Here is a 27364-nt window from a genome sequence, read left to right on the forward strand (position 1 = left end):
ATATAATTCAATTGTGGATCTAAGATGGTGGAACAGATTAAATTTAATGAAACGAAACAAAGTAAGATTTCTGCAGGGATGTCTAATTTTATTCCCCAAAAATGTTTTGGTGAATTGCGACATTGAATTGAAAGTTGGTAGCTAATGAATCTTTATGTTTCCACACTGTATTTATGACAGCAGTGTTTGGTTTGGTTTGGTTTGTCAGGTAGCCAAATGCCTGGACTAGTGAGTCATACTTTTGGCAGCGGGGCAGCTGCAGACATCTGGCTGACAGTGGCACTGAGACACGTTAACCCCATTCCAGAAACTTCGCCTCAGGCTTGACACGACCGCTCAGCCCTGCCACACGTGGAGACACATACACACCACATATATACTAACAAAGAAAAAGACAGTTCCATCCTAAGCTAATTAGTTGCTGTGTATTTCTTACAGCTAATATCTTTTCCTACTTCTCCTTCGTTGTACGACGTGTGTTGACCTGAATGTCAGTTCTTGTTAATTTGTTGTTTTCTTACGACACCTCATCAGTGACAGCCTGTTGCAGCGGTTCTTCCTCGCTTCTGGGCCTTGTCTTTTCTAACTCTGTCTTTTTTATTCCAAATTCATCTTTTTATATGGTTTTCCATTTAACTACGATACTCAGTCACTGTCTGTATCCTGTAAACGTTGTTATGTGAATTTGTGTATTTCCTTGTGTGCATGTTTACGAACAAGTCTTAAATATTTGGATCTCATTTTTACTATCCTCATTCCTGCTGCAACACAAGTTTCCCCACAACGTGACTTATACAAGTTATCTTATCTAATCTTATCATGGAGGTCTACAAGAAGAAGCTGGTTTTACTTTTCACCCTCCAAGTGTCACTCAGGATAAAGCCTAGTTTATGCTTCTGCGTCACGTCGACGCCGTAGCTACGGCGTAGGTACGGCGTAGACGCAGACCCCTACGCCGTAGCCTGACGTGCGCCTCCCAAAAATCCTAACTACGCGGACGTCGACGCGGACCGTAAGCGCTGTGATTGGTCCGCTCAGAACGTAAGTTCCGGCAGTTGCTTTTCCGGTCTTTCTTCCTCGTCGTAAAAACCAACTCCGCAAACGTTTTCTTTGTAGCTTGCGCTTCAACATTTGCAATATAAGCATTTGTTCTTCAATATTGATGAGCTCCAACAACAAATACAGCTGCTCCACCTCGGTCGCCGTTGTTTACTGTTGTTTACTTTACGGAAGAAAAAGCGAGGATTCGGCTATAACCACACAAACACACCGCTACACCCCCTAGCGGCATGGCGGTGAATTGCAGAGCAACGCGTTCCCTCGACGCAGAACTTCGAATGCTCAACGACCTACGGCGTAGGTACGGCGTAGACGTGACGCAGAAGCATAAACTAGGCTTAAGTGTCAGTCAACTGCCTTGAATGTAACGTAAAACATTTCCACCACTGACACATTCCCTGTTGAGTGATCATGTATGGCTTCAACTCAAAACTTGCAAACATTAAGCCCACAAATTAATAGCAGCCTGTGACAGATAGACTGACAGATAAAGATGCAGGCAGCCAGTTTGACAAGCTGGAACAGAGACAAACAGGCAGGCATGCTCTCTCCTGGCAGCTCTGTCGGCCACATAACAGCCTGGAGAATGAAGCATCCACCACAGTAAGGTAATTTGTGTCATGCCTGTGAGCATTTTAAACTAATGCAAAAGGATCCTGTTGCACCGCGTATTTATAAAAGTCAGAAAATGTGTCAAATTGTACGAGTTCATCAGAGCTACAAAACCGTCTTCAGGTCCAATATCCATCCATCAGTGGAGCATATTTGCTGGATGTAATATTCTGGTAGAAAAAGTCTGTTTCTATGTCAGACAATGTCTTTTGCATTATGTTGGAACTAATTACATCTTATTAGTTTCAAGTAGTAGCAGAGTTGTAGTATTTTAGAATATGTACACATTGTTGTCTGGGTATTGGATTCCATGTATAGATTCCCTTTGCTTAACATTCAGGACATTGAAAGCCTGGTCTACTTCTGGGTCATTGAGGTACCCTGAGTAAAATGTGAAACACTGTTGATATCTTGTGAGTCGTTAAGCCTGTAAAAGGCTCCTCCTTCGAGCCGGAGTTGAACCAGCGACCTAAGGATGTCAACATATGTCTACAGTCCTCCGCTCTGCCAACTGAGCTATCGAAGGGTTCAAACCTGTGTAATATTGATGGTTACTTTTGAAAGTTTACATATTTGGGATAGAAAATGGGAACATTTTGACCTGTCTTCAGAGTCGCTGTGATAAATATTCAGGACATTGACCTCTGCCTGTGTTTGGGTCGACTATCTTCAGAGGGGCTATGCTAAACATTCAGGACAGTGACTGCCTGGTCTACTTTTGGGTCGTTGAGGTACCCTGAGTAAAGGTGTCAAAGACTGTTGATAGCGAGTCGTTAAGCCTGTAAAAGACTCCTCCTTCGAGCCGGAGTTGAACCAGCGACCTAAGGATGTCATCATATTCTACAGTCCTCCGCTCTGCCAACTGAGCTATCGAAGGATGAAACATGTTTATTAGTGACGCGATCTTTTGGGAAATTTATGAATCCTGGTTAGAAAATGGGAACATTTTGACATGTCTTCAGAGTCACTATGCTAAACATTTCGGTCATTGACTATAATGACCTCTGTGTGGGTCGTTGAGGTGTCCTGACTAGAGGTGTGAATGACTGTTGATAGCGAGTCATTAAGCCTGTAAAAGACTCCTCCTTCGAGCCGGAGTTGAACCAGCGACCTAAGGATGTCAACACGTATTCTACAGTCCTCCGCTCTGCCAACTGAGCTATCGAAGGGACGAACCACGTGTAATATCGACACATTTTTTTGAATATGTACGTACCTGGTTAGAAATAATTTGAAGTGTGTTCTCAGTCCCTTTGCTAAACATTTCAGTCATTGACTGCCTGGCCCTCTCTGCCTACTTTTGGGTCGTTGAGGTACCCTGACTAGAGGTGTGAACAGCCGGTGATATCTTGGAGTCGTTAAGCCTCTAATGCAAATGTCCACCTGTAAAAGACTCCTCCTTCGAGCCGGAGTTGAACCAGCGACCTAAGGATGTCAACATATGTCACCTACAGTCCTCCGCTCTACCAACTGAGCTATCGAAGGATGAAGCTAATATAATAGTGACGTGTTCTTTTGCCAGATTTATGAATCCTGGTTAGAAAATGGGAAAATTTGGACATTTAGGTTATTAACTGCCTGGTCTACTTTTGGGTCATTGAGGTACCCTGACTAAAGGTGTCAAAGACTGTTGATAACGAGTCGTTAAGCCTGTAAAAGACTCCTCCTTCGAGCCGGAGTTGAACCAGCGACCTAAGGATGTCAACATATGCAACTCTACAGTCCTCCGCTCTACCAACTGAGCTATCGAAGGATGAGCCATGTGTTATATCGCAAATTTTTTTGAAGATGTACGTACCTGGTTAGAAATAATTTGAAGTGTGTTCAGAGTCCCTTTGTTAAACATTTCAGTCATTGACTGCCTGGTCCTCTCTGCCTGCTTTTGGGTCGTTGAGGTACCCTGACTAGAGGTGTGAAAGACTGTTGATATCTTGCGAGTCGTTAAGCCTGTAATGCAAATTTCCAACTGTAAAAGACTCCTCCTTCGAGCCGGAGTTGAACCAGCGACCTAAGGATATCAACATATGTCACCTACAGTCCTCCGCTCTACCAACTGAGCTATCGAAGGATGAAACAGGTGAAACAGTGATGCGTTCTTTTGGAAAATCTACGTATCCTGGTTAGAACATTGGTATTTTCTTTGTAAAAGAGTCCTCCTTCGAGCCGGAGTTGAACCAGCGACCTAAGGATGTCAACACATATTCTACAGTCCTCCGCTCTACCAACTGAGCTATCGAAGGATGAACCTTGTTTAATATTGACACATTTTTTTGAAGATGTACGTACCTGGTTAGAAATATTTTTAACTCTGTTCAGAGTACCTTTGCTAAACATTTCAGTCATTGAATGCCTGGTCCTCTCTGCCTGCTTTTGGGTCGTTGAGGTACCCTGACCAGAGGTGTGAAAGACTGTGGATATCTTGCGAGTCGTTGAGCCTCAGATGCAAATTTCCACCTGTAAAAGTCTCCTCCTTCGAGCCGGAGTTGAACCAGCGACCTAAGGATGTCAATGTGTCTAACTCTACAGTCCTCCGCTCTGCCAACTGAGCTATCGAAGGATGAAACATGTTTATTAGTGACGCTTTCTTTTGGTAAATTTATGAATCCTGGTTAGAAAACAGGAACATTTTGACAAGTCTTCAGAGTCACTATGCCAAACATTTCTGTCATTGACTATAATGACCTCTGTGCGGGTTGTTGAGGTGTCCTGACTAGAGGTGTGAAAGACTGTTGATATCTTGCGAGTCGTTAAGCCTCTAATGCAAATTTCCACCTGTAAAAGACTCCTCCTTTGAGCCGGAGTTGAACCAGCGACCTAAGGATGTCAACATATGTCACCTACAGTCCTCCGCTCTACCAACTGAGCTATCGAAGGATGAAACAGGTGAAACAGTGACGCGTTCTTTTGTAAAATCTACGTATCCTGGTTAGAACATTGGTATTTTCTTTGTAAAAGAGTCCTCCTTCGAGCCGGAGTTGAACCAGCGACCTAAGGATGTCAATGTGTCTAACTCTACAGTCCTCCGCTCTGCCAACTGAGCTATCGAAGGATGAAACAGGTGAAACAGTTACGCGTTCTTTTGGGAAATTTATGAATCCTGGTTAGAAAACAGGAACATTTTGACATGTCTTCAGAGTCACTATGCCAAACATTTCAGTCATTGACTATAATGACCTCTGTGCGGGTCGTTGAGGTGTCCTGACTACAGGTGTGAATGACTGTTGATATCTTGCGAGTCGTTAAGCCTCTAATGCAAATGTCCACCTGTAAAAGTCTCCTCCTTCGAGCCGGAGTTGAACCAGCGACCTAAGGATATCAACATATGTCACCTACAGTCCTCCGCTCTACCAACTGAGCTATCGAAGGATGAAACTAATCTAATAGTGACGTGTTCTTTTGCTAGATTTATGAATCCTGGTTAGAAAATGGGAAAATTTGGACATTTAGGTTATTGAGGTACCCTGACTAAAGATGTCAAAGACTGTTTATAACGAGTCGTTAAGCCTGTAAAAGACTCCTCCTTCGATCCAGCAACCTAAGGATGTCAACATGTATATCCTACAGTCCTCTGCTCTTCCAACTGAGCTATCGAAGGATAAACATTTTTTAATATTGATGCATTTTTTTGAAAATGTACGTACCTGGTTAGAAATATTTCAATTGTATTCAGAGTCCCTTTGCTAAACATTTCAGTCATTGACTGCCTGGTCCTCTCTGCCTGCTTTTGGGTCATTGAGGTACCCTGACTAGAGGTGTGAAAGACTGTGGATATCTTGGAGTCGTTAAGCCTCTAATGCAAATTTCCACCTGTAAAAGACTCCTCCTTCGAGCCGGAGTTGAACCAGCGACCTAAGGATGTCAACACATATTCTACAGTCCTCCGCTCTGCCAACTGAGCTATCGAAGGATGAAACTAATCTAATAGTGACGTGTTCTTTTGGGAAATGTATGAATCCTGGTTAGAAAACAGGAACATTTTGACATGTCTTCAGAGTCACTATGCTAAACATTTCTGTCATTGACTATAATGACCTCTGTGCGGGTCGTTGAGGTGTCCTGACTAGAGGTGTGAATGACTGTTGATATCTTGCGAGTCGTTAAGCCTCTAATGCAAATGTCCACCTGTAAAAGACTCCTCCTTCGAGCCGGAGTTGAACCAGCGACCTAAGGATGTCAACATATGTCACCTACAGTCCTCCGCTCTACCAACTGAGCTATCGAAGGATGAAACTAATCTAATAGTGACGTGTTCTTTTGCCAGATTTATGAATCCTGGTTAGAAAATGGGAAAATTTGGACATTTAGGTTATTAACTGCCTGGTCTACTTTTGGGTCATTGAGGTACCCTGACTAAAGGTGTCAAAGACTGTTGATAACGAGTCGTTAAGCCTGTAAAAGACTCCTCCTTCGAGCCGGAGTTGAACCAGCGACCTAAGGATGTCAACGTATGCAACTCTACAGTCCTCCGCTCTACCAACTGAGCTATCGAAGGATGAAACAGGTGAAACAGTGACGTGTTCTTTTCGAAAATCTATGTATCCTGGTTAGAACATTGGTATTTTCTTTGTAAAAGACTCCTCCTTCGAGCCGGAGTTGAACCAGCGACCTAAGGATGTCAATGTGTCTAACTCTACAGTCCTCCGCTCTACCAACTGAGCTATCGAAGGATGAACCATGTGTTATATCGCAAAATTTTTTTTGAAGATGTACGTACCTGGTTAGAAATAATTTGAAGTGTGTTCAGAGTCCCTTTGTTAAACATTTCAGTCATTGACTGCCTGGCCCTCTCTGCCTGCTTTTGGGTCATTGAGGTACCCTGACTAGAGGTGTGAAAGACTGTGGATATCTTGCGAGTCGTTAAGCCTGTAATGCAAATTTCCACCTGTAAAAGACTCCTCCTTCGAGCCGGAGTTGAACCAGCGACCTAAGGATGTCAACACATATTCTACAGTCCTCCGCTCTGCCAACTGAGCTATCGAAGGATGAAACATGTTTAATAGTGACGCGTTCTTTTGGGAAATTTATGAATCCTGGTTAGAAAATGGGAAAATTTTGAAATTTCTTAGGAGTCACTATGCTAAACATTTCGGCCATTGACTATAATGACCTCTGTGCGGGTCATTGAGGTGTGAATGACTGTGGATATCTTGTGAGTCGTTAAACCTGTAAAAGCCGCCTCCTTCGAGCCGGAGTTGAACCTGCGACCTAAGGATGTCAACATATTCTACAGTCCTCCGCTCTGCCAACTGAGCTATCGAAGGGTTAAGCCATATGTTATATTAGGTTTTTTTTTTTTTTAAATCTACGTACCTGGTTAGTATTACTTTAAATTGTGTTCAGAGTACCTTTGCTCAACATTTCAGCTGATAGACTGCCTGGCCCTGGGTCGTTAAGGTACCCTGACTCGAGGTGTGAACAGCCGGTGATATCTTGTGAGTCGTTAAGCCTGTAAAAGACTCCTCCTTCGAGCCGGAGTTGAACCAGCGACCTAAGGATGTCAACATATTCTACAGTCCTCCGCTCTGCCAACTGAGCTATCGAAGGACGAAACATGTGAAATAGTGACGTGTTATTTTCGAAAAGACTTCACATTACTTTTTGTCATATTGAGTTCAGCAGAGACATTATGTCAACAGGTTGGTCTAGTGTCTCTGTCCTCATGCTCACATACTTGCCTTCCAAAATCATGTAGTTCTCAGTGATAGATATCATGTATCGCTGTTGAACTCCCTCAGAAGCTGAGTGCGGATTGGAAACTTGTTCATTACTTCGAAAAGAGCCTTCTCCACATCTGTTATACAGCTGAGATCTTCCGTCTGCAGCCGCTGAGCTCACTCTGTAGTACAGTTTGTCGCTGGAAAATTCATAAATTAATATCTTTGCAGCAGAGATCGAGTTTGTTCTGTTTAGCAGAGAGACGTCCGGCTGGTTATCACGACCCCTCTGGAAATTTGCTCCATGTCAAACCTGAGCCTTGGAATTCTAGGAAATGCATTTAGCACTGCTCTCAGAATAACAGTGTCCATCCCTGCTGTCGGTTACCAACTCCCCTCTGCGCATGGGAAACCGTAATTCCCCCTGTAATTACATTCAGCACAGAATATTAGCTCAAATGGAGAGGAATGTGCAGCACTCGCCCGGCCACCCCAGTATTGTCTATACTTCTGAATGTTGTGTTTGTTTTCAGTTGTGTTTTCTCTAAACCCAAACACTGGAGCCTCTCAAGGAAAAAAGAGGAACAGCCACAGCGGGCGGTGGGATCTCTGCTGCTGCTGATACAGATGTTTGTTGTATTGAGCAAATACTGATATAAGGTTTCATGAAAGAGAGAGAGAGACGAGGACACGTCGCCAGCACTGAGGTCAAGTTCTTTCTTAGCTACAAGCTATTTATAAAGTTCACGTCCAGTATTACATCTGTATTAGTAAGTGAGAGGATTCCTTCTTTGCCATGTTTTCAGTTTCATAAGAAATATTGTAGTCTGATCCAGTAGCACTGACATATTTGACATGAGTTCTCCAGCTCTTCATCCACTTCATGATAAATTAGTTAATTTTGTGTAACGCTGCTGATAATAAGACAAACTTTATTCCCCACACATCATTCTTTCAGGTGCACATGTAAAACACGCCTCCTTGGAGTGGGCGTTGATCAAGTCACTAAATTAAGTCAAAATATCCCCAGAAAAAATATGTCCCATCTCATTCCTGCCCTAAAATTAAATGAGTTCTTTCTTAGCTCATGTCACGTCCCTCCATGAATTTTAAGGAAATCTGAACTGTAGTTTTTGCTGAATCCTGCTGACAAATCAACGAACCAGTGGACAGGAGGAGGAAACATCACCTCCTTGGCGAAGGTAATGAAGAATGACCATTGACCTCGTTTCAAGAATCCAGATCTGTCACTCAAACTACCCCTCTGCATTTTTATATAACCTCCTGTGTTTCAGGCGAGTAGGATGTGTTGTGTTGGTAATGCTTGCTCAGCGGCACGCAGACACAAGCATCTGTCTGGGCCTTAATCCATATTTGCACAGAGAGTGTTTTTTTCTCAAGTCACTCCCATATAATTACACTGCTAAGTGTTTCAGAGGGAGACAGGGGAGGAGATCTGGGTGGTCTCCTCACTTCCTTACTCCCTCCAGCACATTGACCGGAGACCTGTGATTCACCGTCGTTAGCATTCCACCACACCAATCTATTGAGGGAGGAGCGGCCTCATCGTCTCCATGTCTGACCCCCACATTCACATTTATTTCCAATTTTGACAGTTGGACTGGATCATTTACTTTTTCAGACATTGATTAATATGTTGTTCCGGTTAGTTCTTCCTCTTAAGGTGTCCTGGTGACACAGATTTTTATCTCATACCATCCTCCTCCTCTTTCTTTATTTTTCCTATTGTACCGTAAGATGAACATTTCCCCCAGCGACCAAAGGATGTCGGCTCTGTTCAGGTGGAGGTTGGTTTTATGATGAGAACACAATGGCCTCAGTTACAACACAAACTCCCACAGACACACACACACACACACACACGCTCCCCACATCCACCTCCCTCCTCTACAACAGGTGCTCGCTCTTAAGCAACAACATTAAAACAACCGTTTCTGCTTTGTCAGTCAGAATATTCGCCAAACGGACACTTCTCCGTGCGGTTGTGCTGCGCGCCAGGTCACTGTCAGGACAGTTATTTCCTGCAGTCACACAAAATCGATGTTGGCTTCATGCAAATCTTTCGACCTCAGCTCCTGTTTCCTGTTGTGGCATTTATCTGTCATCCGTGATGATTTATACACTGGAGCTTGGACCGTGCACTTGGACTCTTCTGCTGCACGTCCCATGAATGATCTGGAGATTTAAAGTTGTGTCACTCATTATTATGCTCTGGAAAAAAAAAGAGCATGAATGTAATTCCTCATTCAAAATGTAGCCATGACTACTTAGCAGCAGTTGCTGTCTTCCCAGATGCTTTAGCCTGGAGCCATATTGACTCCTGCCTGTCTACCGGTCAGCATGGCCGCAGGCGCTGTTCACGCGGGCTCAGGCACAGAGACATCAGTCTGCAAAGTCAGGCTCACTTCTGATTGGACGGATCCATGGCCAAAAACTCAGAGAAGGGCCCCCCGGGGACCCACAAGGCCATGTTGTGGTTCTACTAACCCTTTCTGTTGCTGTGTCTGAATACTGATTTCATATTGACTGATTCCAGCCCACAGCTGCAGCTCGATCGGACTGTGACAGTTGCTATCCTGTTAGAAAAAACGTAATGCACAAAAATAAACAACCTCCGTCGGGTAATGGGTTTTACAGTTATACACATTTAGTATTTACAAGAAATTATTAAATGGAAACAGTGAATGACAGTAAGGTCATTTAAATGCTTCACCGACTCTTGTGAGATGAATTCTGTGGTGGCTGTTTCCCATCATGCATCGGCTTCACGCTTCATTTCTCATCTCTGCAACAGCTACAACCTCTGAAGATGTATTTGTTCACATTGAGGATGAAACAGTGATTTTCACTCTGCTCTCCCTCTGACTGCTTCAACGGGAATGCTGGGGTGTGGATGGAATCTTCTGCCGCAAAAGTCTCCTCCTTCGAGCCGGAATTGAACCAGCGACCTAAGGATGTCCTCATATGTATTCTACAGTCCTCCGCTCTACCAACTGAGCTATCGAAGGGATGGAAACATACTTTATACACTGAAATTAAATATTAGCAGTATATATATATATACTGTGGTAGAATAAACATACAATGCTACGTTTATATGTGGAGACGTTTGACTCTTGTGCTGCTTGTGTGTGAAACAAAATGAACACCTTTGTTAAAACTGAAAACCACACGCTCGTGATGTTGTTCTATATTCATGTCCTTCGCCCTCGTGCTTATGCAAAGCCACCGTGTCTTGACTTGACTTGACTTCGCCTGTGAATAAATCGTGGCCCGGCTGTTGACTAATAGTCCACATTCACCGCTTAAAAAAACACCATGTCACCACTCCTTGTGTCCAGAGTGGGTGGTGAAAGCAGGGAGGGGCCGGCCTGGTAAATAGGTTGGGGGTTGGGGACGAAGTAGGAGGCAGCATTGTATTGTTTGACTGACAGTGGGACAGCGAGGGGGAACGGGTGGCCCCGGCCCAGAGACAATTACAACACGCTGCCTCTCTGCTAAGCCCCCTTTCTGTGGTAGGGTGGGAAACTCCATACAAATAGCCGTCACAAGCTTGATTCATGCCTTTATTGTGACTTGGGAATCTACGCGGTGGAAATGTGCCACAGACTCACATGGCACATTGTTGTGGATTGTCAGGAATACTAAGAGGGGGTTTTAAGGGATTTGCTCAGGTTGCAGGCTCTGAATGTTGGTGCTGCAGATGTAAAAAAAAAAAAAAAAAAAACAGTGCACGAAATAAATAATCTCAAAACATTTTATAATCTTGCTGTAACAAAACTTGGTAAAGAACAAAACTATCTGGAAAGAAGAGTTAGTATGTTTTATCCAGGCAGTCATACCTCAAAACATACTTTTACTTAATACTCATGTTTCTTGTATCATTTTCTTTTGCATTACTTTTAAATGATGTTGAATTATATCATTAGTTGTCCTTGATCATAACTAATTGTCTTTAAAGTTTTGTTTTGTTGTTTTTTTATTTGTGTCGTATTTGTGAAACACTTCGGAACAGCCGCTTTGAAACAACGAGGATCATTATAGACGAGTGTTGTTTAGCTTTATCATCACAACACGAGGAAACAGATGAGAGATTTGGTGCAGAGCAACTCAATATACGTTCATTAACTTAACATCCTTTAACATTTAAACGATCTGTATCTATTCTAATTGTCTGCTGTAATAAACAAACAGTTAATGGTCTTTTTTCACTTTGCTTAACTGAGCTAACGATGCAAAACTCAATCTGGGCTTTAGCAGAAACACACCTCCTGAGGTCGAGGCTGTTTATTCAGAGGCTTAGGACTGTATTCAGAGAGGAGCTGCGAGGAGGGTGGGGGGGGGCATGTAGTATCTGCTTACATTCGGCCCAATTAACAATACAATGGTGCAGGGATTTGCAAAGAATAAAGTAAGCCTATTTGTTAGCATACATCTGTTAATTATTAGTGTAAATTAGGTCCCAAACAATAATTATCACCTACAATTGGGTGAGAGAGGAAGAAGAGACGCAACTGTCATTAATTGTGCCTAAAATGCTGTCAACACTAATTAGTCGTGAGATTCGTTTGGGCTGCTGCCGCTGCCGGCGCCGCCCGAAGACTCATTACACTGCCCTGCAACACATAGAGCTCCCAGTCATACTGGTTGAGCTGGTCATCCTTTCAGCCCCGGCACACAGAGACACAGGGAGCTGTAATGTAATCTGGCATGAGGTCATGAAAATGTGTGGGCAAATCATTCCCACTGTGGAAAATGATACAGTGGGACTGGCACTGATAGTGAACCTGTGAGAAAACAGAGAGAGCAAGGGAAGGAACGTTCGGAAGCTCGGGGGGGGGGGGGGTTCTCCGTGCTGAGGCGTCCATGACAGCAAAACTTAGTCATTCAATGTTCGCAGAAGAAAATGGAGACAAAGAAAAACAAAGATCCAAGTCAAGAAAAACACAAAGTTGCTAATGACGAGTTCCTCACAAGCCTGATTCTGTGACATTATGGGGACACTTGGTAAAGTGGACACAGTAGAAGTGCATCACTTTGTTTTATTGGTTTATCTGTAAACTTCACTCACAAAAAAAATTCCTTCGAGCCGGAGTTGAACCAGCGACCTAAGGATGTCTTCATATGTATTCTACAGTCCTCCGCTCTACCAACTGAGCTATCGAAGGGATGTAGCCAGTGCTCAGACAAAAACCGGTCAGGCAAAACTTAGAAAAAACAAAAAGTTAAGCTGCATCTTCACATGGCTGATCACAGCAATGACAGAATGAGAAGTCAGCACGTTCTCAGTAACAGCTTCACCTACAAGAGCCCCTTCCTTTAAATCAGAGTTGAATGGGATCACGATTAAGGGATTACAAAAATAAGATTCATCACATGCAGCAAAAATAATGAACCTTTGCTCAGACTCAAGTAAAAGATGTGTTCAAAGTTGCAAACGATTCAATTCATGACCAGTGTGTATGGAAATGCTTGGTGGAGGCAGAACCTTCAGTCATTTTCTCTGCAAGAGCTTCTCATTTTATATGTATAGGCCATATTCACAAATGGTCTTCTAGGTTACCAGCTTACTGATGGGCCCTGCTACTAACTGTGATTGTAGAGAACATCAGAACAATGTGAGGTCACAGTTTTAAAAGCCTCCTCCTTCGAGCCGGAGTTGAACCAGCGACCTAAGGATGTCTTCATACGCCTTCTACAGTCCTCCGCTCTACCAACTGAGCTATCGAAGGGATGCAACTTTACTTCAGACAAAAACAGTTCATGCGAAACTTAGTAAAAACAATATAAACGTCTTCACATGGCTGATCACAGCAATGACAGAATGAGAAGTCGGCACGTTCTCTGTAACAGCTTCACCTACAGAGTTGAATGGGATCATGATTAAGGGATTGCAAAAATAAGATTTACCACTTGCAGCCAAAATAATGAACCTTTGCTCAGACTCAAGTAAAAAATAAGTTGAAAACGATCCCTTCATGTAGCTGCACCAGTGTGCATGGAAATGTTTGTTGTCATTTTCTCCACAAGAGCTTCACATGTTATATGTATTCACAAATGTAGAGAACATCAGAACAATGTGACAACACAGTGTCAGTGCTTCAAAATCCTCCTCCTTCGAGCCGGAGTTGAACCAGCGACCTAAGGATGTCAGCAATGCTCTCCTACAGTCCTCCGCTCTACCAACTGAGCTATCGAAGGGTGTACAACCACATCTCTGTGCTGTTTGTTGTTGTTGTAACTTCTTGTTGCCGTCATGTGAAGATACTCAGCTTCGTAATTTTTTCCGTTTCGCTCGGCTGCCAGTGGAATGCCTTGCTGAAGGACACTGTAACAGTTGCTGCTGAAAGACGAGACAGTGTCTCCACACCCAGCTTCCCACACAGTCTGCAGGTTTGAACTTGTGACTTTAACCTGTAACCTCTATCTGTGAGGACGACAGAGTGGCTGTGAACTGCTTTGCTTCCCAAACACAGACGACTTGATATTTGAAATCTCAGTATTTCTTCACAGCTCGATGTCTGCGCCCTGAATCTCTAGTCTTCTTACTACCAGAGAAAGGACCTCAGATTATAATTATACAGTTACATGTACGTCATTATATTCTGTTCAGTGTGAAATACAAGATGAAATCCAGAAATTGAACTGAATTGTTTTCAAACATATTTCATCCAGTCCTGGAACTCACTGAATCAAGTCTTTCTGGCTTGTTCAAAATCCCAGATCCAGTCCATCTGGAGGATGAGCTGTAAATTCAGTTTGCACATGCTGAATGTAGAACAGATTAGTTGTTGTACGACCTTCATTTTTGTCCTCCCTGCAGGTGATGAGCCACCCGGTGCTCTAAGTTCACCTGCTTGTCACCACTCAGCAGATTCTGAAACGGCTGTTTCTATCTCGTGAGTCGTTAAACCTGTAAAAGAGTCCCTCCTTCGAGCCGGAGTCGAACCAGCGACCTAAGGATGTCCTCATATGTATTCTACAGTCCTCCGCTCTACCAACTGAGCTATCGAAGGGATGGAAGGTGCTGAGTGAGCCATTATTTTTTCAAAATGTACATATCCTGGTTAGAAACAGAGAGATTCTGAAACTGAAAGTCACTATGCCGAACATTCAGCTCATTACCTCCCTGGTCTATTTTTGGGTCGTTCAGGTATCCTGACTGAAGGTGTGAACGCCTGTTGTTATCCAGTGAGTCAGACACATGTTTCCACCTGCAAAAGAAGCCACTCAGCAGACTGTGAACGGCTGTTTCTGTTTTGTGAGTTGTTAAAAACTCCTCCTTCGAGCCGGAGTTGAACCAGCGACCTAAGGATGTCAACGTGCATCACCTACAGTCCTCCGCTCTACCAACTGAGCTATCGAAGGGACGAAACATAAATGATGTACTTGATAGAAATGTACAGATCCAGATATCTGTGACATAATTTGCAGCAGGAATAATAAGTGATCGTTAGGTGGCAAGGACCGATTGTGAGATTCAGCCCATTTTTATAACATCAAATTAAAACCAAACGTACGTTGGTCCCATCTACTGACATGGTGGAGGCTGGGTTATGGCCTTTGCTTCAGATCCATATTTCAGCTTCACAAGATTTTTGCACAGAAACCAAAACTTGACCTCATGTTAAAAACAATGAACCGATGAGGATTCTGGATTTGGATCAATATCAAGTAAACTCCCACAATGCAACAGAAAATCCTGTCTTCCGTGATACAATAGAGTAAAAACGTAAGGGAGAAATCCACACAATTATCCATGTGTAATACCTACAGGCATATCAGCTATCGAGCTGCACTAAAACACCCCAAATTAATTGAAACAAAAGCAGCTAAATTGGATATCACATTTTACAGATGCAGCCAACTCAACAAATTAACAAATGAGCCACAACACGGCACAATACTGTGTGAACCAAGTACATTTCATTAAATGATAACACATTCCAGCCAATTCAGTTGCTTCTTTTATTTTATTATTTGCGTATTCATAAATTCCGGGCACGGGCGCATGAACCTCAACCTTTGTTAATATGAATATATTGTGAGGCATTTGCATAATCCACTTCATAATCCACTGCAGCACTCGGCGGTGACAAAGATAAGGAGGTGTAGCCACTGTTTCTCCTGGGAACGCTACACAGATAAACGGAGAAAAAGAGACCCACTTTCTGCTCCTATTATGAGATAAAAAAAAAGAGGAAGGCTTTGCAAAGTTTTCACTTTCCAATGCTTTTCCCTTTCAGAGACAGATGGTGGTGGAATATCATTATTTGTATGTTTTTTAGTTTTTTTTTTGTATTTCATTGAAATTTACTCAATTTCCACCGAGACGGTGTGCATGGGTTATTTATGTATCTGCCACAACACAGCGTGCTGATTTTATTACGCCGCTGGAATCTGCTTCTTGCAGAAATTGTTTTTCACACAAAAATTGAGAGGCTCCGGTGAGCAGCAGGAGGAATCACAGGGCGACAAATGAGCAAACACAGCGCAAACTCCCAGCTCGTCCTGAACATCACTAATGAGACCTCTTTTAGCTTCGACGTGGATGGAAAAGTGTGCATGGGTGTGTGTGTGTGTGTGTCTGCACCTGTGTGTGTGTGCATGACCCTCTGCGTGCATGAATGTGTGTGCCGTGACTGAGGCAGTGAAAAGCTCTCTTAACCCCCCCCCCATCTTCCTAAATTGGCCTCTGGGATGACGCCACCACACAAGTACATCCATCCCCGCTGTGCTGCATGCATTCCTGGTGTGCGTGTCTCTCTGCATGTGTGTGTGTGTGTGTGTGTGTTTGTACAATGGCAACACTTCCTTTTTGGCCTAAATGGCAGGGAGCCCCAGCTATTGTGGCCTGATTAGGGCTCCCATTCAAGCTCTCTGGGATTTCTAATTGCGGGGCCTTGTGCGGCGAACTCCCCCTCACTTCCCACCCTGCAACACTCCCCTCACGACTACTGTAAGACTTAATGAGACACAATTACTGCCCCCTAGGAGTCCTGGAGTGAGCCAATCACAAAGGGAGACAGAGACCCCCAGTGAATGGCCACTCGGAGGAGAAAGAGAGAGAAAGAGGGAGCGGGAGGGAGGGGAGAATCACAAGCCCTCATTGTCCAGAGAGAGCACAGAGAGAAGCCTTTTTTTTCGGAGAAATATAAATGTTTTTATTTAATGCCGGCTCATAATTGGGCCCCTGAGAGGGAAAGGGAGAGCCAAAGGAGTGGAGAGGGTGGGGAGTTCAATAGGGAAAAAGGCCTGCAGGTACAAAAGACTAAGAATGACATGTTAGACTTGCTCAGGAGGAGGAGAGGGGAGGAGGTGGAGGAGGAGGTGGAGGAGAAGGGAGAAAGAGAAAAGAAAAGGGGACAAATAGATACTGAGGTGAAAAAACACAGGAGCAGAAGAAGAGAACAAAACCAAGTGGAAAAACTTGACAGGACTTTCTTCTCGTCTGTTCTTTTCATAGCGCTCTAAGCCCATTTGGCGTGGGAAATGGCCTGACTTTGAATGATGCGTGCCAGGCCGAGTGAAAAGCCGATGGCAGCCGCTATGTTCCGCAGGTTTGGCTCTCGGCGTTCGGTTCAAGAAGTAGAATATTCTTGAATCTGTGGAGCCTCTCTGCCAAAACTGTGTGGGAAGCAACATAACAGGGACGACAACAGTTTGGAACTCCAGCTGAAGATTTGCAGCATGGGAGCATCGACTGTATTATTCCTCAAGAATAACGGAGATATTGTTCGGAGCGTTCTCATTGGAGAGGGGGACTTTATCGCAGAAGCCGAGCCTCCGAGTGATGTTCGCAGACGAGGAATATCTGAGACAACACACATCGCTGACCGAACGAAACACTTCACGTCAATCAGTTCTCTGGAGAGATGCTGCATTCTGGGCAGAATTCACGGTGCACACCCAGCAGGAGAGATGGCAGGTGTGACGTGACACACAGAAGAAATACATGATTAAAATGAATAAATAAAAAGGCTTTTAAAAGTGTCTGAACTGTTTTTCAAAAGATCGTCATTCACAATTTTACAATGTCAGTTAATGTTCGGCCTCACACACACACACACACACACACACACACGTCATATACGGTAAATTAACTTAGTTGAGTTTCCGCTCAAAAACTTTTCATGCTGAGATATTTGTGTTCTTCTAGTTTCGTGTGTTGCGTGTTAGAAACTCGCTCACTGTGAATTTTCTCTCTTGGACGTTTCCTTCATGCTCGGAGCAGCTGACTCTGACATTTAAGACTGTTCAGACTTCAGTGCGTCTCTGGACGAGGCTTCAGTGACGAGACGGAGCTGCTCAGGTTTCACTGATTTGCTTAATTTCCTGCTCTAAGTTGTTTTCTGTTATGTTATATATGTCTGTTCATGAAATACCGCAGGTTTGAACCTTTAGATTTTTCAGGATGTCATGTAAATAAAACACGTCAGTACCACCCAGGAGCCACTGACCACCTTTATCATCGGAGCAGTGTCACATCATCTGAACAAACAAAGGTTCTGAGCCAGAAAAACTCCCCGAGGAGCCGTTAGACTGACGCAGCAGCGCCGCTGTCATCAGAGAAGAACGGCTCATTTCACTAAATACATATTTCCGCTCTCTCCTCGCATCTTCCGATGGAGGAATCTAAGACATGCGGTCAAGACTTAACCGAATGAGGCATGGCGTTTAAAACAGACGAGGCAGACGTTTCTCCTCTAGAACCGTTTTGTTGAATTGAAACTCCAACCTGCAGCGTGCTCGCTCGCTCGCTCCCAATCACACACACACACACACACACACTCAGTGCTTTGGCCCCACGTTCCTCTCGGTGAGTGCAGCCTCTCAGCGAGTGACTGAACCCCCTTTGTTCGGCAGTGACCCTCTTAAGCGCAGGTTGAAGCCTGCAGCCATTCCACTTTGGATTTGGACCCTATCGCGTGTCACACGGCTAAGTCGACCAGGACCGGGCCTCTTCACTCAAAACGCACGGCAACAAGTATCCATTCACATCACAATGGACGCTGTTTGAGCTGGAATAACTAGATCGTCAACATTACGAGCAAACGTATGGAGGTCGAGGCTGCATCACCTCCGTCAAAGACGCAATGAAAATCATCTGTTTTATTGATTTTCATTTGAAATACCTTGACAATGATTCTAACTCTTTTACCCAAAAATGTACAATTAAAGTTAATTTAGCTAATTATTGTCCTTCCAATGATTGCGTCAATTAGCTGCTAATGCTAGGTAAGTGGCCGAAGCTTAAGTAACCAGATAATTGAGCTGATTTCTTTTTACCACATTTAAACTAGTGACATTTACACCAAAGTTCAAGTGGTTCATTTTCACTTTTTTACTTTTAACCATCTTATTAAATTAAATTTAGTTTTAATCTAATTTAATTGGTACTATTTAACTGGTAATAATTGGCACCACTCATTTTGCGACGGCTATCATGAGTTTGGTGCTCTCCATTTTAAACCCATGTGTTTTTGAAGTCATTGAGTTGTTGTAATATGTCCTGTACATATATATCCAGCGGTGTACATGAAGAATAAAATGGATTTAATCAAACCAACGCGCTGCTTTCAAAAGACAAATTATTCAGAAAATGTTCCTGCGCATACGACCACTGCTCAGGGGCCGAGATGACGCCACGTGATGGCAACACGGTTTCTTGATTCCACTTCTTTTGTTCTGGAAACGAGTGAACTTATCTCACCTCATTGGTGAGAGCGTGTTTCAAAGAGCTGTTCAGATGGTTTATTTTTGGAGCTGCCTTCATGTGACTGTCAGCCTGTTGCTGCTGGAATAACAAACTCTGACACGAACAAAGTGAAACACGTCTCCGTCAGTTTCAGGTGGCTCTCTGTTGGTTGCATCAGCTTAATCAGGTCAAACTGAGACTGAGATTGACAGGTCATATGTCAAGTGTGGATGTTTCCTGGAGCGGATTTTTTCGAACCTCTCACTCTCGTGGCCTTTACAGGAAAAGTTCGCTAATCGCTCACGTTTTTGATTTCCCTCACTCATTTAGATCTGGTGGCGGCTCAGTGCAGAGGCAGGTCTCAGAGTACAACCATCACATTCACTGTAAAAGTACAGGTTTGTAGTTTCGTGTAGTTTTTTTAACACCTCTGAATTGCATCCATGTACTTTGTGGGTTTGTGTTGATTTACCTGTGTTTGTTAATGTATAAACTCAGAGAGGGTCGAGATAAGATCAGCAGAAGACAGGACGTCTAACTTTCCAGGTTGATGCCTTCGTCAGCGTCTTCTTCTTCATGTGCTGCTTCTCTTTTTCCTCATGAGATATTTGTATCGGACATTTTTTTGCGCTGCATCCTCTCGTGGGCTCCCTCAAATGATTACAGACGCGTGTTGTCGGAGGACTGCAGCGTCCCACACCGACTCTCAGACACTTTATTCTCGCTGACAACAATTAGCTCTGTCTGGTGCCGTGAACTCCGTGAGAAAACATTAACAACGTCTGCATGAGAAGTCATCACAGGCCGGTAATCATTATCCAGAACTCCACTCAGGAGCTGGGGCAGGGAGGCTGTTTGTGGAATTCCTTTTTGGTTTAATGACTTTAAAGTTGCTTGAAATGTTTTTTTAGTTGTCCTGCACAGATGAACCCTTGGCAGCTTCTGTGATACACTTTCATAAAACCACAGGATCAGTTACCGTCACATGTCACTCTCTGTCTCTTTGGCTGCAGCAGACGTCTTCACAACAGGTAAACACTTTGAAACTTTGATGTTTACCCGCTGAAAAAAAAATCAAGATTGACACGTCGCAAAATAAAAAAACAAAAAAAATACCTCAGCAACACATCAAGTCTTTTCTAAATTTACAGCAAAGTGTTTTCCCCCAACGAGCTGCAGATTAGATTCTCCACTTGTTGAGACTCTTGAATAATCTTTTCGAAAACAGTCTCCTCATTTACAGCCACAGTCAAGGTGTCGGGACAGCCTGCCCTTCGCTAATCATTATCCCGCGTTGGAAATCTTTAAATCTCTGCAGCTGGGCCGTCGGCTTCACCGAGCGTTCAGCCTGCACAACAAGTGTCAAACATTTACCAGTCTGCTGAGCGCTTCCTGCAGTCCAGGCAATTCAGATCATTTATTATTGGATTCTGTCACTTTAACCCCCTCACGGCCCAATCAGAGATAAGACAGATAATATCTGAGTCCTGCAGAATTTTTATTGAGCTTTATTTTCAGTCCTTTGTGGGGATTTTTATATTGTTTATTCTTTGAACTCTGGTTGAACTCAGAGATAATTTTATAATAAGGAAGCAAATTAAAAAAATAAATATCGTTTTCATGATAATTCAATGATAATGATTCATGACGATATCTTATTTTAAGACAGTGTTGTCACCTGAGTTCTTTCCATCTCTTCTATAATTGATCGTCAAAGTACAGGGAACAAATACAACCATCATAAATATCCTCGTAAACGTGGGTTTATTGTGGTTTACACCTTCAGACACATCAGGTTCTAACGAGTAATCACTTACGACTGACACCTCTGAGTCAGTGAAAGTTATTAAAACTACCTCGGACTGTTGACTTGTACCTCGTTCACACTTGTACCTTTACTTTTCCCCATTTTATTTGTATAAAAATCAACCCCTCACTGAAAACAGTTTTCACAGAATATATACAATATTCACACTGTGGTTTCTGCCGATGACTGAAATGGTTAAATCCAACATTACAAAGGTCATAAGCACTAATACGGGTTCAGAGGTCGCTCTGTGGAATGCTCGTCGGTTTTCAAATAATACAGCGGAAGTTGTAAAGTGTTGGACAGTTTGAATGTGACACTTTCAAAAGTGTAGAGATCTCTTGATGTTGTTATTTTGGGCTCTTTACGAAAAACTGAAGCTGCCAAACCAGGACAACGATCTGTTTATTATCGAACTACATTTGATTGAAATTAAAGGATCTACCTCTGATTTCCAGCTCAGTGTAAATAATCGCTGTGTGATGAAGACACGCTGAATCTGACTCAGGCTCTTGCTCCGTGTGGTTTGTTCTGTGTCGTCTCACAGAGGAACGGACGAAGCTTCGACACTCAGGGTTTACTCTGCACGAGGAACATGTGCATTAAACCAGGTTGATAGAAAGGTGCATACCCTCTCTTCTCCTTTCTTCCATCTGTCGTTCACTATATTCTCCCTCCTCCATCGTTCCCCGTCCCCCTTTTTGTCTGCCCCTCTGCCCTCTCCCTCCTCCCTCTCGCCTCTCTCTCTCTCCCTCTCCCTCATTTGGCCGAAGCTAAATGTCTCGTGTGAGATAACATCACAGTAGGAAATTCCGCCTGTGTTGCCAGACTGCTCAGTTTTCTCCCCAGGGCTGGCAACAATGTGCGTCCTTCATAAGTGCCTCTGCAGCGCTCAGGATCTCCACTCATCCCCTGTGAGCCCGGTCAAAAGACCCGCCGGCGAAACCCAATGCCGCACTCCGAGCTCCGCGCCAGAGCCACAGCAGCGAGCCAGTGGGATTACTGCGCGGAGAGGTCCAGCCTACAATCACACATGTACTTGTAAACAATATCAAGGGGACATTTGCAAAAGCTGTGACTCGGAGCGTTAATGGACAATATAAATGGCCTTTTCAAATTAAAGTGAATAGAGTGAACAGGCCTGAGTTGGTTTCGGAAGAGTCGTCAAATAATTATGTTCTTTCCGAGGATTAGTTGTGATGCTTGCGGCTCCTCGGGGAGAAATAATCTGGCACGTGATCCCAGTAAAACCAAAACTGCAGATATCAGATATTTTGAATGTGTTGTTCATTTGGTAGTTTTGTGCCCATTAAGCCTCCAACTGAGACTTTTAATGAACCGATAATCTCTCAGGAGAACTCTCATTTTTAATGGGTCTTCATTTAAAACAAGTAAGTGAATTATTTCGTGTTTTTTTTTTTTAAAGCTATGTCTTCAGTCACCAGTGGGAATTTTTCAGGAAATAGACAGTTCCATCATTTTCACCCATCGGTCCCGCTCACGGTTGCTTTAGACGTTTTCCTGACGATCCATCACATAAACAAAAATCCTTCCTTGTCAAGCGTCTGTTGTGTCACTCGTTCTGCAGGTAAAAGAATAAATAATCAGGTACCAAGAATTTGAAAAATGTTTTTCACATCCGAGCCTAAAATCCCCAGAGACAAATTGTTTGTTTTTTAAGTACTCTGGAGAATTAAAGCTTTTCTGGCAAACGCTCAGAGGCTACAGACGCTCAGAGACGTGCGGGAGCTGCTCTGTCAGGCTTCAGTCGTGATTTCAGAGACAGACGCTCGCTCGCTGAGAGAGAAAAGATCTATACGTTTAAGCTATATGACGAACCCAGAGATGGTCAGTGTAATGGTCGGTTTACCCAGAAGGCCTCTGCAGCTGCTGTCATCCATGAAGAGCCACGAGAGCTCGGAGCCTACATAATTTCAAGAGACCGTGTCAAATAGTATTTATCCATTTCCTGCAATGTAAACACTGATTTAAATCCCCACGTCTTTATATAGTCCTCGCTGCGGAGTGCCACAACACACGGCGTTACCACGGTAACTAAACAGTTACCTTCAGCGTGCCCAAGATTAGTGGGTTGTTGTCTGGGCAGGATGAAATGTTTGCGCGCTGTACGGTTGAAAAGGGTTTATGTATTTAGGGTTTTGTCTCTAAATGTAGAGCGTCTGCGCCATAAGCGCCCGAGCGCTCTCTGACAGAAAGGAAAGGAGTGTCTCGCCCTCTCAACCGTCCGTGACCTTTGCAGCCAAGTTCAGGGGCCGAACTGTTCGTCACGCCGCCAAGAAATGTCCACCACAGAGCAGCAGGGAAACAGAGGGAAGCATGAAGACTCTCCGTCCTCCCGGCAGCAGAAATATAGATTTATATCTAAAGACTTGTCCACAATTAGCAGAGTTATCAGTCACAGAAACACCTTTTGAAGGACTCCAGGATTTTTCTTTAAACAAGTGGGTAGAATATAATTTCCGTACGATCTGTCAGCAACATTTTGAAACCAGGTCAGTTGAATGATAATATTTAAAACGCTGTGGTCCTGGATTACGGTGGAATGCAATCAGACTGACATTTTTCTGGGCGTCTGGACATCCACAGCCATCTCTCCTCGGGTTGGTTAGCCTTTGACAGCTCTATCTCGCAAATGCGGGCTCTCGCCGCCGCAATCTTTGTCGACGGCTGCATCCAAACGCACCTGCTGTCAGACCCATTAGAGGAGAGATAAGGTTAATCGCGCTCCGCCGAGCGCTTTATCATCGCTAAGTGACATACCTGGAGTTTGTACTGGGGCTGCACGTCCAGCCTGAGGAATGTCGTTCAGCGGAAGCAGTGCTCCCTGGGAGATAACTCAGCTGTCATAAACACGCGCTCCGCCTGTCACATAATCATTTACTGTGTGAGCCAGTCGCACCAGTTGGAGAGCAGACTGGAGAAGATGGAGACACCACAGTCACTTCAGCGGGAATGGGAATATTTTCTTTCTCCACGATTATTTAATAATGAGTTCTTCCTCCGGGGGACGACGCAGCCGTCCACTAAACTCTCTGAGTAAAGTTTTTGAGTAATCCTGCTAAAAAAAACCAGACAAACAGCGATGATGTCATTTCCTCCTTGAGAGCGGCAACAATGAATGAAATCTTTCTCTCTCTGCCCCCCCCCCCCCACCCCCCCCCCCCCCCCCCCCCCCCCCACCCCTATCACTCCTCCTTACTCATTTACCTCCTCTCACAGTCTCGTCTCCTCCTCCTTCACTCCCACATCGACCAACGATCACCCCAATAATTCACTCCTGTCTGTCTGTGGTGGGCGGGGGCGCTCACAGTTTACTGTCACTGTTGGTGTGTGTGTGTGTGTGTGGGTGGGTGGGGGGGGGGGGGTTTGACAGATTTGGGTGGGTCGACAGGGCGGGTGGAGGCTTCTGCCAGGTTTTCGTCTGGGTCAAGGTCAACTCGTCACCTTCCTGTGGAATGTGTCGACGGCTCAGGTACGTTCTCTGAATCCAGAGAGCGGCCAGCGCTCGCCACTGGAGATGTGCAGCAGCAACGGACGCGTCCGAGAGACTCGCAGACGTAAACACAGTCAGAGACGTGAACATAACCGACGGATGATCCTCATTTCTGTTCAGAAACACCTGCGTGCAACCCGGGAGACATGTGATCTTGTATATTAACCATTAAATTGTCATTTATCAAACACGCACACACACACACAGAGTGAATGCAGAGGAAGCTGTTACTTCAGGGGCTAACATGAGTAAATATTAGCAGGGAGCACTTGATGTGTGTATTTTTGTGTAGGAGTGTTTGAACTCGAGTGTTTACCCTGCAGATGTGTGTTTGTGTGTGTGTGTGTCTGTACAAATGTGTATATTAGTCAGATTCTTACCAAATGAGGGAAACAAGGCCACGAAAACCCTCCAGGAAATAAGCCGAGCCCTCAGACTCATGCATTGCGTACATGTTATTTTAAGCCTGAGCTGCACATCATCTGATATCCGTCCTAAATGGTTTTTCCAGCTCCGCTGCTCCGAGCTCTCCGAGGCGGGAGGACAGCGGCAGAAAGAGGCCAACAGGTTTACCAGAGACATAGAGAGGAAAAAGACAGGAGGGCAACCTCCATGTCTCCAGCTCCCTGAGACGCAGAGGACACGAGAGACGTTCGGCTACTTGACTCTTTTTAAAACATTTACACTCAGGGCTTCTGGGAAGTTGATGTCTCTGAATGCTGAAGACGCCTTCATCTGATGAAGTGGACGACATGTCGTTCAGATGGACCAGAGTTAAAAACGCAGCTCTGGAGTCTAAGATGTGTGTGTTTGTGTATTTAACTTTAATTTCAGTCGCACAACAACATTTGCGTCAATTACATCTTTTATCACTTACACGTGTTTTCAACTCCTCTGCGGAATACAACCTCGTTACGAGCTTCTTGAAAATATCGCAGATATAGTTGATTGTTGCGTGTGAACGTTTGGCACCCGGCGTCATGAAGTAGATTTCAAGTTAATCACATTCAACAGCTCTGACTTTGTCTAATTACATGTTGCTCAATCCGGAGCAGAGTTAATGAGTTTAAAATGACATGTGACGCACCAGGCACGACCGAGAGCTGCGGTGTGTCACCTCGGTCTCTGGCCGGGACTCGCTCCCGGAGGCCAAACACTAATGGAACACTAATCGCTTTCAACGCGGCTGCGTCTCCCGCCTCGTCACTGTTTCTGCCATCAGCACCGCCTCGCTGACAAGCTCCCTCTGAGGTGAGAGCCGCTCGTAAAACACAGCCAGCGGCTCGGAGTCCGCCGAGCTCCGGGGCTGTCGTCGCGGCTCCTAATGAATCCTCGGGTCTGTGCAGGAGCAGAGCCGGGCCGGAGGAGCGTGTTTGCCACGAGGAGAACGTCATGGCTCGCTGAAGAAAGAGCGCAATTATACCCGTTTCCAGCGGTAGCCATTTAAGAACAGGCCTCCTGTCGCTCCAGGGTTTTAATGACGCCGGGAGAACAAGTGGCAATTTAGAAGGACTCACCATAATCTCCTCAGTGTGGGGCTGGCACCCTCCAAATTTAAACTGCAGTGTGGAGGGATTACGGAGGGTGTGGGCGACAAACACAGACAAATGGTCAGAATCCAGCAGCTGGTTTTATCTCCTGAGAAAAGAAAAGGCTTCAGTTTTATGACAGGACGCGTTTAAAAAGACACAGAGACGTGTTTTCATGTTTGAACATCGTTATGGTTTTAAACGTGCATTCTCATTTTTATCTCATATATTGTTAGTTACTAGTTTTATGGTGTTTTTCTACATATGTAAGACACTTTGTGATGTTTCTAACACGCGACAGACGCAAAAATAAAATGAATTCGAACATCTCGGGATGAAAAAGAGGAGCCATGCAACTTAAAGACGCAGGTGAAGATTGTCAACATGGAAAGACTTGAACGTTTAGGTGATAAGAGCCGACGTCGGTGTTGTTGTTGAATAAAAAAACGTGATTTCGTTCTGCCTCCTGTTGCTTGACTCAGGCTCCTCCCCTCAACTGAATGTTTTACGACAAACTTGTTCGGACCCAAATGTCCAAAAGTTTTTTCCTTGCGCAGTGACACTGTGAAGAGGGGACAGGTGAGCATGTGTGTGTTGAAGTTGGTGCACATGTGAGTGTGTGTGTGTCTGCACGGGGCTTCAGCAATAACTTTGTATGTTACATGACCTTCACATGTGTCGCTGTGTGTTGTTTAAATGCCTTCACGTGTGTTAGTCACCCCCAGACCCACCTGAGCACGTGGTATGTTCCACTCCAGCCGAGTTGAGATTTGTTTCCTGGTGTTTTTAAGCTGAACTTTTATAAAATATCTTGTGATTAGAGTCACCGTGTTTTCTTTTCTTTTTCGTTTTGCTGGTTGAGTGACTCTGCGTGAGAGAAGTGTGGAACTGACTGAGAGTCTCAGCTTCAACTGTCACAGTCAGCTCCAGACAGTGAAGCTGAACTGAGATCAGTTCAAAACACTGAGAGGTTATTAACAGAGTTTATCTCCAATATATTGAGCAGGAAACTTTTAAACAGAGTTGTTAAAGCAGCAGATCCTCTGGTTCATATAATATTCAGCGTTCAGTCATTTATTTTTATCTCCTTCACGAAAAATCAAAAACAGCACCAAATCGAATTATAGCAAATAAAACATTCCATTCTACTTTAAATTAAACCAGAGAGATGAACTCGACCTTCATGACACGTTTGTGGAACTAAACCTAAGAAGAGCTCGGGGACGTTAGGTTTTAGTTTTGTGTGGTTTCAGGAGGTTGGTTAACAGACCTGTCATCATCCTGCTGCAGCAGCAGACTGATTGGATGGGAGGGTTTTGTGTCAGTGTTTGCTCTGGTTAATGAGCGGAAGGAAGGTGAGTCAATACAATACACACACTGTCAGGGGCGCGTGTGTGTGTGTGTGTGTGTGTGGCGTTAAGGGTGACTGCATTAAGCCTCACATCCCACGTCAGACTAATTAGTAGTCGT

The 27364-nt window shown here is 44.2% G+C and overlaps 24 non-coding genes across 24 annotated transcripts; all 24 read right to left on the minus strand.

Annotated features, from left to right (window-relative positions):
* Positions 1 to 2112: 2112 nt before the first annotated feature.
* Positions 2113 to 2197, minus strand: trnay-gua (transfer RNA tyrosine (anticodon GUA)). The gene is given in 2 exon segments: positions 2113 to 2148; positions 2161 to 2197. It is a non-coding gene; the product is annotated as a tRNA-Tyr (tRNA).
* A 267-nt stretch (positions 2198 to 2464) lies between these two features.
* On the minus strand, positions 2465 to 2548 carry trnay-gua (transfer RNA tyrosine (anticodon GUA)). The gene is given in 2 exon segments: positions 2465 to 2500; positions 2512 to 2548. It is a non-coding gene; the product is annotated as a tRNA-Tyr (tRNA).
* Positions 2549 to 2754: 206 nt separating this feature from the next.
* On the minus strand, positions 2755 to 2840 carry trnay-gua (transfer RNA tyrosine (anticodon GUA)). Its single transcript is given in 2 exon segments — positions 2755 to 2790; positions 2804 to 2840. It is a non-coding gene; the product is annotated as a tRNA-Tyr (tRNA).
* Positions 2841 to 3068: 228 nt separating this feature from the next.
* trnay-gua (transfer RNA tyrosine (anticodon GUA)) lies at positions 3069 to 3156 on the minus strand. The gene is given in 2 exon segments: positions 3069 to 3104; positions 3120 to 3156. It is a non-coding gene; the product is annotated as a tRNA-Tyr (tRNA).
* Positions 3157 to 3335: 179 nt separating this feature from the next.
* Positions 3336 to 3424, minus strand: trnay-gua (transfer RNA tyrosine (anticodon GUA)). The gene is given in 2 exon segments: positions 3336 to 3371; positions 3388 to 3424. It is a non-coding gene; the product is annotated as a tRNA-Tyr (tRNA).
* Positions 3425 to 3651: 227 nt separating this feature from the next.
* On the minus strand, positions 3652 to 3739 carry trnay-gua (transfer RNA tyrosine (anticodon GUA)). The gene is given in 2 exon segments: positions 3652 to 3687; positions 3703 to 3739. It is a non-coding gene; the product is annotated as a tRNA-Tyr (tRNA).
* An 86-nt stretch (positions 3740 to 3825) lies between these two features.
* trnay-gua (transfer RNA tyrosine (anticodon GUA)) lies at positions 3826 to 3911 on the minus strand. The gene is given in 2 exon segments: positions 3826 to 3861; positions 3875 to 3911. It is a non-coding gene; the product is annotated as a tRNA-Tyr (tRNA).
* A 228-nt stretch (positions 3912 to 4139) lies between these two features.
* On the minus strand, positions 4140 to 4228 carry trnay-gua (transfer RNA tyrosine (anticodon GUA)). Its single transcript is given in 2 exon segments — positions 4140 to 4175; positions 4192 to 4228. It is a non-coding gene; the product is annotated as a tRNA-Tyr (tRNA).
* A 229-nt stretch (positions 4229 to 4457) lies between these two features.
* Positions 4458 to 4545, minus strand: trnay-gua (transfer RNA tyrosine (anticodon GUA)). Its single transcript is given in 2 exon segments — positions 4458 to 4493; positions 4509 to 4545. It is a non-coding gene; the product is annotated as a tRNA-Tyr (tRNA).
* Positions 4546 to 4631: 86 nt separating this feature from the next.
* On the minus strand, positions 4632 to 4720 carry trnay-gua (transfer RNA tyrosine (anticodon GUA)). The gene is given in 2 exon segments: positions 4632 to 4667; positions 4684 to 4720. It is a non-coding gene; the product is annotated as a tRNA-Tyr (tRNA).
* A 229-nt stretch (positions 4721 to 4949) lies between these two features.
* On the minus strand, positions 4950 to 5037 carry trnay-gua (transfer RNA tyrosine (anticodon GUA)). The gene is given in 2 exon segments: positions 4950 to 4985; positions 5001 to 5037. It is a non-coding gene; the product is annotated as a tRNA-Tyr (tRNA).
* Positions 5038 to 5492: 455 nt separating this feature from the next.
* trnay-gua (transfer RNA tyrosine (anticodon GUA)) lies at positions 5493 to 5578 on the minus strand. The gene is given in 2 exon segments: positions 5493 to 5528; positions 5542 to 5578. It is a non-coding gene; the product is annotated as a tRNA-Tyr (tRNA).
* Positions 5579 to 5807: 229 nt separating this feature from the next.
* On the minus strand, positions 5808 to 5895 carry trnay-gua (transfer RNA tyrosine (anticodon GUA)). Its single transcript is given in 2 exon segments — positions 5808 to 5843; positions 5859 to 5895. It is a non-coding gene; the product is annotated as a tRNA-Tyr (tRNA).
* Positions 5896 to 6074: 179 nt separating this feature from the next.
* On the minus strand, positions 6075 to 6163 carry trnay-gua (transfer RNA tyrosine (anticodon GUA)). Its single transcript is given in 2 exon segments — positions 6075 to 6110; positions 6127 to 6163. It is a non-coding gene; the product is annotated as a tRNA-Tyr (tRNA).
* An 86-nt stretch (positions 6164 to 6249) lies between these two features.
* trnay-gua (transfer RNA tyrosine (anticodon GUA)) lies at positions 6250 to 6338 on the minus strand. The gene is given in 2 exon segments: positions 6250 to 6285; positions 6302 to 6338. It is a non-coding gene; the product is annotated as a tRNA-Tyr (tRNA).
* Positions 6339 to 6567: 229 nt separating this feature from the next.
* Positions 6568 to 6653, minus strand: trnay-gua (transfer RNA tyrosine (anticodon GUA)). Its single transcript is given in 2 exon segments — positions 6568 to 6603; positions 6617 to 6653. It is a non-coding gene; the product is annotated as a tRNA-Tyr (tRNA).
* A 195-nt stretch (positions 6654 to 6848) lies between these two features.
* Positions 6849 to 6932, minus strand: trnay-gua (transfer RNA tyrosine (anticodon GUA)). Its single transcript is given in 2 exon segments — positions 6849 to 6884; positions 6896 to 6932. It is a non-coding gene; the product is annotated as a tRNA-Tyr (tRNA).
* Positions 6933 to 7131: 199 nt separating this feature from the next.
* trnay-gua (transfer RNA tyrosine (anticodon GUA)) lies at positions 7132 to 7215 on the minus strand. Its single transcript is given in 2 exon segments — positions 7132 to 7167; positions 7179 to 7215. It is a non-coding gene; the product is annotated as a tRNA-Tyr (tRNA).
* Positions 7216 to 10266: 3051 nt separating this feature from the next.
* On the minus strand, positions 10267 to 10354 carry trnay-gua (transfer RNA tyrosine (anticodon GUA)). The gene is given in 2 exon segments: positions 10267 to 10302; positions 10318 to 10354. It is a non-coding gene; the product is annotated as a tRNA-Tyr (tRNA).
* A 2072-nt stretch (positions 10355 to 12426) lies between these two features.
* Positions 12427 to 12514, minus strand: trnay-gua (transfer RNA tyrosine (anticodon GUA)). Its single transcript is given in 2 exon segments — positions 12427 to 12462; positions 12478 to 12514. It is a non-coding gene; the product is annotated as a tRNA-Tyr (tRNA).
* Positions 12515 to 12990: 476 nt separating this feature from the next.
* Positions 12991 to 13078, minus strand: trnay-gua (transfer RNA tyrosine (anticodon GUA)). Its single transcript is given in 2 exon segments — positions 12991 to 13026; positions 13042 to 13078. It is a non-coding gene; the product is annotated as a tRNA-Tyr (tRNA).
* Positions 13079 to 13459: 381 nt separating this feature from the next.
* trnay-gua (transfer RNA tyrosine (anticodon GUA)) lies at positions 13460 to 13547 on the minus strand. Its single transcript is given in 2 exon segments — positions 13460 to 13495; positions 13511 to 13547. It is a non-coding gene; the product is annotated as a tRNA-Tyr (tRNA).
* Positions 13548 to 14274: 727 nt separating this feature from the next.
* trnay-gua (transfer RNA tyrosine (anticodon GUA)) lies at positions 14275 to 14362 on the minus strand. Its single transcript is given in 2 exon segments — positions 14275 to 14310; positions 14326 to 14362. It is a non-coding gene; the product is annotated as a tRNA-Tyr (tRNA).
* A 264-nt stretch (positions 14363 to 14626) lies between these two features.
* trnay-gua (transfer RNA tyrosine (anticodon GUA)) lies at positions 14627 to 14714 on the minus strand. The gene is given in 2 exon segments: positions 14627 to 14662; positions 14678 to 14714. It is a non-coding gene; the product is annotated as a tRNA-Tyr (tRNA).
* Positions 14715 to 27364: the final 12650 nt, after the last annotated feature.

The sequence above is a fragment of the Paralichthys olivaceus genome, chromosome 16, assembly GCF_024713975.1.
Source record: "Paralichthys olivaceus isolate ysfri-2021 chromosome 16, ASM2471397v2, whole genome shotgun sequence".
NCBI lineage: Eukaryota > Metazoa > Chordata > Actinopteri > Pleuronectiformes > Paralichthyidae > Paralichthys > Paralichthys olivaceus.